This window comes from Myotis daubentonii, chromosome 3 (assembly GCF_963259705.1).
Source record: "Myotis daubentonii chromosome 3, mMyoDau2.1, whole genome shotgun sequence".
Classification (NCBI taxonomy): Eukaryota; Metazoa; Chordata; class Mammalia; order Chiroptera; family Vespertilionidae; genus Myotis; species Myotis daubentonii.
In genome coordinates, this window is record NC_081842.1 from 190,912,506 (window position 1) to 190,920,682 (window position 8,177).

Below are 8,177 nucleotides of genomic sequence, written 5' to 3' on the forward strand. Positions count from 1 at the left end.
CAATATTAAGACAAACAACCTAATTAAAAAATTGACAAAAGATTTGAATAGGCATTTCACCAAAGAAGATATGTGCATGGCTAATAAGCATATCCAAAGATGCTCAACATCATTAGTCATTAGGGAAATGCAAGCTAAACCCCCAATGAGATGCCACTTCATACCCACTAGAATAACGATAATCAGAAAGACAGATAATAACAAATGTTGGCAAAGATATGGAGAAACGGGAATCCTCACACATTGTTGCTGGGAATGCAAAATGGTACAGCCACTTTGAAAAACAGTTTGGCAGTTTCTTAAACAGATAAACAAATTTACTGTACAACACAAATTCCACTCCTAATTATCTAAACAAGAGACATGAAAACATACATTTACACTAAGACTCACACATAAATGCTGATAGGAGCTCTGTTCATAATAGCAAAAATGTAGAAACAACCCAAATGTCAATCAGCACTATTATGGGATACTATTCAACATTAAAAAGAAATGAAATACGGATGCAATACGAGTAAATCTCAAAAATATTATGCTAAGTGAAAAAAAGCCAGACACAAAAAAGCACATATTGCATGGTTCTATTTATATGAAAAGTCACATCTAGATAGACAGAAAGTAGATGAATGGCTGCCTGGGCTGGGAGTGGGAACAGAGAGTGATTGTAATTGGGCACAAGGGATCTTGTCCAGGTGATGGAAATGTTCTAAAACTGGATTGGGTGATGGTTGCATGACTTGGCAAATTATTTAAAATCATTACATTAGCCCTGGCCAGGTAGCTCAATTAGTTGGAGTAACGTCTGGATGCAGCAGGTTTGCAGGTTCGATCCCCGAATGGGGCACATACAAGAATCAACCAACAATGCCCTGGCCCGTTGCTCATTGGTGACAGCATCCGCCCACGGACAGAAGGGTCTTGTGTTCCATTCCCAGTCAAGGGCATGTACCTCAGTTGCAGGTTCGATCCTGGCCCCAGTCAGGGCATGTGTGGGAGTCAACCAGTGGGTGTGTCTCTCTCACATCAATGTTTCTCTCTCTATCTCTCTCTCCCTTCCTTCCACTCTTTAAAAATCAATGGAGCCCAGCCAGCGTGGCTCAGTGGTTGAGTGTCAACTTATTGAACCAGGAGGTCCTGGTTCAATTCCTGGTCAGGGCACATGCCCGGGTTGCGGGCTCGATCCTCAGTGTGGGGTGTGCAGGAGGCAACAGATTAATGATTCTCTCTCATCATTGATGTTTCAATCTCTCTCTCCCTCTCCCTTCCTCTCTGAAATCAATAAAACATTTTTAAAAATTTAAAAATAAAAATCAATGGAAAAAGTATCTTGGGGTGTGGATTAAAAAGAATCAACCAACCAATGAATACATAAATGAGTGGAACAACAAATCAATTTTCCTCTCTCTCTCTCATCAATTAAAAAATAATTACATTATACCCTTTAAATGGGCCAATTTTATGGTATATAAATTATACTTCAATAAAGTTTTCATAAAAAGAAAAATGTTAATGACAATGTAAACACCTTTTGTGTATATAAAGTATTTAGTATAGGATCTGGAACATAATACGGCTGAGCACATATAGTTAACTTTGAAAGCCAGGAATACTGCCTTTATAATTACTGATGTAATGCTTACTGTGTGCTGGGAGCTGGATCAAGGGAAGCTCCAGGAAAGCATCCGTGAGGCAGGAGCATGGCATGTACTTTATGCCGTAATGACAGGGTTTTATCTCCAAATTCTGCCACCACCGGTAACAAGTCGCTCTAAGAGGTGTTCTCCCCTGTTTTTTCCCTTCATAGCAAGCACAACTGTTGTGGTTCTCTTTTTCTTTTCTTTTCTTTTTTTTAAAATATATTTTATTGATTTTTTACAGAGAGGAAGGGAGAGAGAGAGAGAGTTAGAAACATCGATGAGAGAGAAACATTGATCAGCTGCCTCCTGCACATCTCCCACTGGGGATGTGCCCGCAACCCAGGTACATGCCCTTGACCGGAATCGAACCTGGGACCTTTCAGTCCACAGGCCGACGCTCTATCCTCTGAGCCAAACCGGTTTTGGCTCTTTTTTCTTTTCTTTTTTAATGTATTTTTATTGATTTCAGAGAGGAAGGGAGAGGGGGAGAGAGATAGAAACATCAATGATGAGAGAGAGTCATTGATGGGCTGCCTCCTGCACACCCCCTACTGGGGATCAAGCTCGAAACCAGGCATATGCCCTGACCAGGAATTGAACCGGTGACCTCTTGGTTCCTGGGTCAACGCTCAACCGCTGAGCCACACCCGGCTGGGCATGGCTCTTTTCTTTTTTAAAAAAATATATTTTTATTGATTTTAGACAGGAAGGGAGAGGGAGAGAGAAAGATAGAAACATCAATGATGAGAGAGAACCATTGATTGGCCGCCCCCTGCACACACACCCCCTCCATTGGGGATCGAGCCTGCAACCGGGCATGTGCCCTTGACTGGAATTGAACCCGGACCCTTCAGTCTGCAGGCCGACGCTCTATTCACTGAGCCAAACCAGCTAGGGCTGTTGTGGTTTTCTTTATTTTGCTTGAGCACTTGTTTCAGGTCTGACCCCCTCACTAGATTGTAATCGCCATGAAGTCAGGGAAGGGATTGTCCCACTCCTTCAGTGATGGTGGGCATTCAGTAACAGTGGGCAGGTGTTCCTGATAGGGTTTCCTTCCTTCCTCATCCCCATGAATATGGACAGGATGCCGGGAGCTGCAGCAATCACCCTACAACCAGGAAGTGCATCCATGAGGGCCAAACCCAGGTTGTGAAGTATGATGGAGAGAGCTGGAGGGAGCCTGTATCTTTGGTGCCTTTGATAAACACTGAGACCCTGCCAATAAATGTCCCCCTTCAGACTTCTTACTACGGTACATGGAAAAATAACTTTATGTTCGTTTAAGCCACTGTTGCTCGCATTATTTCTGACAATGAAACACATTTCTACGTGATATTGCCAACAAGACTGATGGGATACTCTGGAGAGATTTTGTCCAGTGGAGGAAGATGGGCATGCAAACAAACCACAAACTTGTGGAACTCAAAGATGAGGTAATGGACCCATGAAGGAGTTCCTAGTTCAGTGGTCGGCAAACTGCGGCTCGTGAGCCACATGCGGCTCTTTGACCCCTTGAGTGTGGCTCTTCCTAAGCCTTAGGAGTACCCTAATCCTATCCTATCTAATAAAAGAGAAACATGGTAATTAGCCGTACATCCGCTACCCTTCCCATCGGCTAATCAGGGCAATATGCAAATTAACTGCCAGCCAAGATGGCGGCCGGCAGCCAGGCAGCTTGAAGCGAACATGAGGCTTGCTTGTTTCAGGGAAGGAGGACTCCAACGTTCCCCGCCTGCCGCTGCCGGCCTCTGAGCTTGCAGTTTGAAACATTGTTACAAATATAGAAGCTAAACAAAACCCCAGAAACCTGCTTTCAGCCAGCCAGGATCTCAGAGCTGGAGTTGAAACAGTGTTTCGATTATAGAACCCAAACAAACCAGATACCTGCTTTCAGCAGTCGAGGCCTAAGAGCTGGAGCCAAGCCTCAGAGCTAAAGCTGGCCCAGAATAAAAAAAGGGTGTGTGACCAGCTGCAAACAGCCATCATCCCCTCATCCAGGCTGGCCAGGCACCCCAGTGGGGACCCCCACCGATTCAGGACACCCTTCAGGGCAAACCAGCTGGCCCCCACCCATGCACCAGGCCTCTATCCTATATAGTAAAAGGGTAATATGCCTCCCAGCACTGGGATCAGCAGAGCAGCGAGGCCTCCTGGCCCCTGGAGCAGCGTGACAGGGGGCAGCGCCCAAACCTCCTGATCGCCCTGCGGCTGTGTGTGTGACAGGGGGTGGGGCCACAACCTCCCTATCCGCCCTGTTCTGTTCATGACAGGGGAAGGCGCCCCGACCCCCTGATCAGCCCTGCTCTGTGCCTGATAGGGGGGAGCTTCCCAACCCCCTGATCGCCCTGCGGCTCTGTGTGTGACAGGGTGCGGCACCCCAACCCCTCCCCACGGGTCCTGCTCTGTGTGTGACAGGGTAGAGCCATAACCTCCCCATCGGCCCTGCCCTGAGTGTGACAGGGTGCGGCACCCCAACCCCCTGATCCGCCCTGCTCTGTGTGTGACAGGGGGCGGTGCCCCAACTCCCCTATTGGCCCTACTCTGTGAGTGACAGGGGGAGCTCCTCAACCCCCTGATCGGCCCTGCTCTGTGCGTGACAGGGGGAAGCTCCCCAACCCCCTGATCGACCCTTCTCTGTGCGTGACAGGGTATGGAGCCCTAACCCCCCTGATGGGCCCTGCTCTGTGAGTGACTGAGGGTGGCATCGCAACCTCCCAATCCGCCCTGCTCTGTGCATGGCAGGGGGTGGCGCCCCAACTCCCCAATCGGCCCTGCTCTGAGCCCGACCAGGGGCTGCACCTAGGGATTGGGCCTGCCCTCTGCCACCCGGGAGCAGGCCTAAGCCAGCAGGTCGTTATCTCTGGAGGGGTCCCAGACTGCGAGAGGGCACAGGCCGGGCTGAGGGACCCCTCCTCCCCCGCGAGTGCACAAATTTTTGTGCACTGGGCCTCTAGTTAAGTTAATAACAATGTACCTACCTATATAGTTTAAGTTTAAAAAATTTGGCTCTCAAAAGAAATTTCAATCGTTGTACTGTTGATATTTGGCTCTGTTGACTAATGAGTTTGCCAACCACTGTCCTAGCTGTATACTGGTTTCTGGCTTACTAGTAGATGATTGGGTGGGTGGCTGCCCCACTAGCTGAAAGAGGAAACTTAGGTGGTGGAGTTCACTTGTGAGCTAGAGAGTAGGTCTTTATTGGGCAAGTGAGTTTTAGGTACTTGTAGGACACCCAGGGGGAGGAGTCTAAACTTAGGAGGATATATGGATCTGAACTCAGGGGAGAAGATTGTGCTGGCGTACAGGATGGGTGTCATCAGCGGGCATATGAGTGAAGCAGAGTGAATGTGTATTGAGCCCTTACTTCAAACTTTATGCTGAGTGCTTTGTATCATTACCGTCATCACCATCGTCATCATCATCATCCATCATCCAGCAGTGCAACTAACATTTACTAAGCACTTACTACATGCCAGTTCAACATCAAAGTGCTTTGCCTGCCTTATCCCATTTAATTCTCACAACCAAGAAAGGGAAGTACTGTTCAGTTTTAGTTATTAGATGACCTTAGGTGATACTGTGGTGAGTTGTGAAACTAGAAGCACCGAAGGAGACTTTGTAGCATGAGAGAAGAGGACAAAGGACACGGAGAACATCAACGTGATTTTCTTTCTTTTTAAAATAATTTAAAATAAAAATTATTAATTTTGTAATTAATTTAAAAATTAGGTATGTTTTGTACAACTTACACATTCAAGGAATATTTATTTTTAATTTTTAAATATATGTATATATTTTATTGATTTCAGAGAGGAAGGGAGAGGGAGAGAGAGAGAGAAATATCAATGATGAGATAGAAGCATTGATTGGCTGCTTCCTGCATGCCCCTCAACCTGGGCATGTGCCCCGACCAGGAATCCAACCATGCCAGCTGGGCTCAAATAATTTTTATAATGTGAACACACCAGTGTAATAACCAACATCCAGATTAAGAAATAGTACATTACCAACACCCCCAGAAGCACTATTTACGCTATCCAGGCTTCCCTTCTCTTTGTCACCCACCCAAAGGTAACCACAACTTTGACTTTTTGCTTTGAATATCAACGTTTAAGGAGTGGAAAAGGAAAGCTGGGCATAAAAAGGTAACTGAGAGCCCAGCCGGCATGGCTCAGTGGTTGAGCGTCAACCTGTGAACAGGAGGTCGAGGTTAAATTCCCAGTTGGGGCATATGCCTGGGTTGCAGGCTCGATCTCTAGTGTGGGGCGTACAGGAGGCAGCCAATTAATGGTTCTCTCTCATCATTGATGTTTCTACCTCTCCCTTCCTCTCTGAAATCAATAAAAATAAATATTTTTTAAAAAGGTAACAGATAGCCGTGACTGGTTTGGCTCAGTGGATAGAGCGTCAGCCTGCGGACTGAAGGGTCCCAGGTTTGATTCCGGTCAAGGGCATGTACCTTGGTTGCGGGCACATCCCCAGTGGGAGGTGTGCAGGAGGCAGCTGATCGATGTTTCTCTCTCATCGATGTTTCTAACTCTCTATTCCTCTCCCTTCCTCTCTGTAAAAAAATCAATGAATTAAAAAAAAAAAAAAAGGTAACAGATAAACTGGTAAGAAATGGGAGGATGTCAAGAGAACTTAATCTAAGCTCCACTTATCACACACACACACTCTCAAGCACACTCCAGTTGAAGGCTGGTGATACAAAGTAGCACTGATTTTAGAAGATCCTCTTCGGCAGCAGCAGGAAATGTAAGGAGATTGTCATGAAGTAGATGGTAGTGGCAGCAGTGCTAGTAACTGTATCCATGTGCAGGGCAGTGGAGTCTGTGAAGCGAGATGAATCTTGTGCTTGGTGGCATCAGCAAGGACAGTGGTGGGTGATGACTTCGTGCTATTCTCCTCATGCTATATGCCCCAAGGTGGGTTCTTCAGACTCAGCAATTTTGTGAACTATCCAACATAATTTTTTTTTAAAATCCTCACCAAGGATATTTTTCTCCATTGATTTTTTTTTTTAGAGACAGTGGAAGAGAGGGGAGATAGAGAAACACTGGTGTGAGAGAGACAACGATTCTTTGCCTCCCGCAAGCGACCAGGCTGGGAAACCTGAAACCCAGGTACGTGCCCTTGACCAGGAATCGAACCCACGACCCTTTAGTCTGTGGGCTGATGCTCTAAACACTGAGCAACCAGCTAGAGCCCCAACATAATCTATAATAATAAAAGCGTAATATGCTAATTAGACCGGACAGCCGAACCACCTTCTGGACGAAGCCGGGGCTGTGAGGGCCAAGGCAAGCCGAGGCTGTGGGGGCTGAGCCCCTTGCAGGAATTTCATGCAACTAGGTCAAGAGAGAAAAACCTTGTAATTGTGAAAAACGATTGGTTGACTACTTAACAGTCATTCCCTTGTCTTTCTGGAAACAGAACTCTGCTTTTGGGGAGTAGGAGGAGGGAAGCATGGGATATATTATGTATGATTGGTCCAAGTCCATACCATTGTATGTTACACCATTTTTTTTGCCAGCATATATGAGCTCTCATCTACATAACCATCTTGCAAGGGTAGTATTATCTTTTCCATTTTACTGACTCAGAGGATCACTGGTTTGGAACACAAAATCTGACTCCATAGCCCTTTCCAGCGCTCTACAGCATTACTCATCCATGGATAATTTTGTGCATTTTTTATGACTGGTTGTGAGTATTCTACTTTTCTCTTTGACCCATCAAAGCGTCATGTATGCCTCCTTCCCCATCAATCTGGGAGCTCCTCGATTAAGGTGACTCACTACCCCTCAGGACCTGCTCCTAAACTTCTAGGACCCCCCCCCCCCCTCCCCCGCATGTCTAAAGACTCCCAGGACCTCCTCCCCAAGAGCTGCTCCTAATGACCCCCAAATCCTCGTTCACTGGGGAACTGCTTTTTAATGACGCTTAAGGACACCGCCCCTTAGGGCTGTCCTAATGACCCGCAGAGCTTGTCCCATTCAGGAACTGCTCTCTTCAAGAAATGCCTGGGTGTGCCAGCGAATGAGGGGGTTCCCAGAGCACGGGACTTTCGGTTTTAAAACCGAGCCAGTTCCGGGCAAATCAGGACAAGTTGGTCACCTTACCAGGAGCTCCTAGACCTCGGAAGCTGCCCCTTCAGGGCTCCCAGCAAGCACACTTCTGCCTTAGGCAAGGGCCTTACAAAAGCCTCTGCCCACCCCTGCACAGAAGCACCCTGCAGGAAGCCCCTCGCCCTCACCCCTCCCCGCTACCCACGGCTAGGCACTCGCCTCTTTCTGTCCTCATTAGCGGGGGGCGGCCAGGCGCCCGCCTCCGATAGGCCAGCTCCGCATTCGGCGGAGATGCTCAGTGGCCGCGGTCCCGAGGCCCCGCGTTTCCTCCTGGCAACAGCCCGAGCGGGTGCTCATAGGCAGAGCCGATTGATACGCCCCGACTTTGGGGCGCTTGCAGCGCGTGCTCATTGGTTGTTTGAAGGCTTATAGTGGCCCTCGGATTGGCTCACTTTGTGGGGCGCTGTGC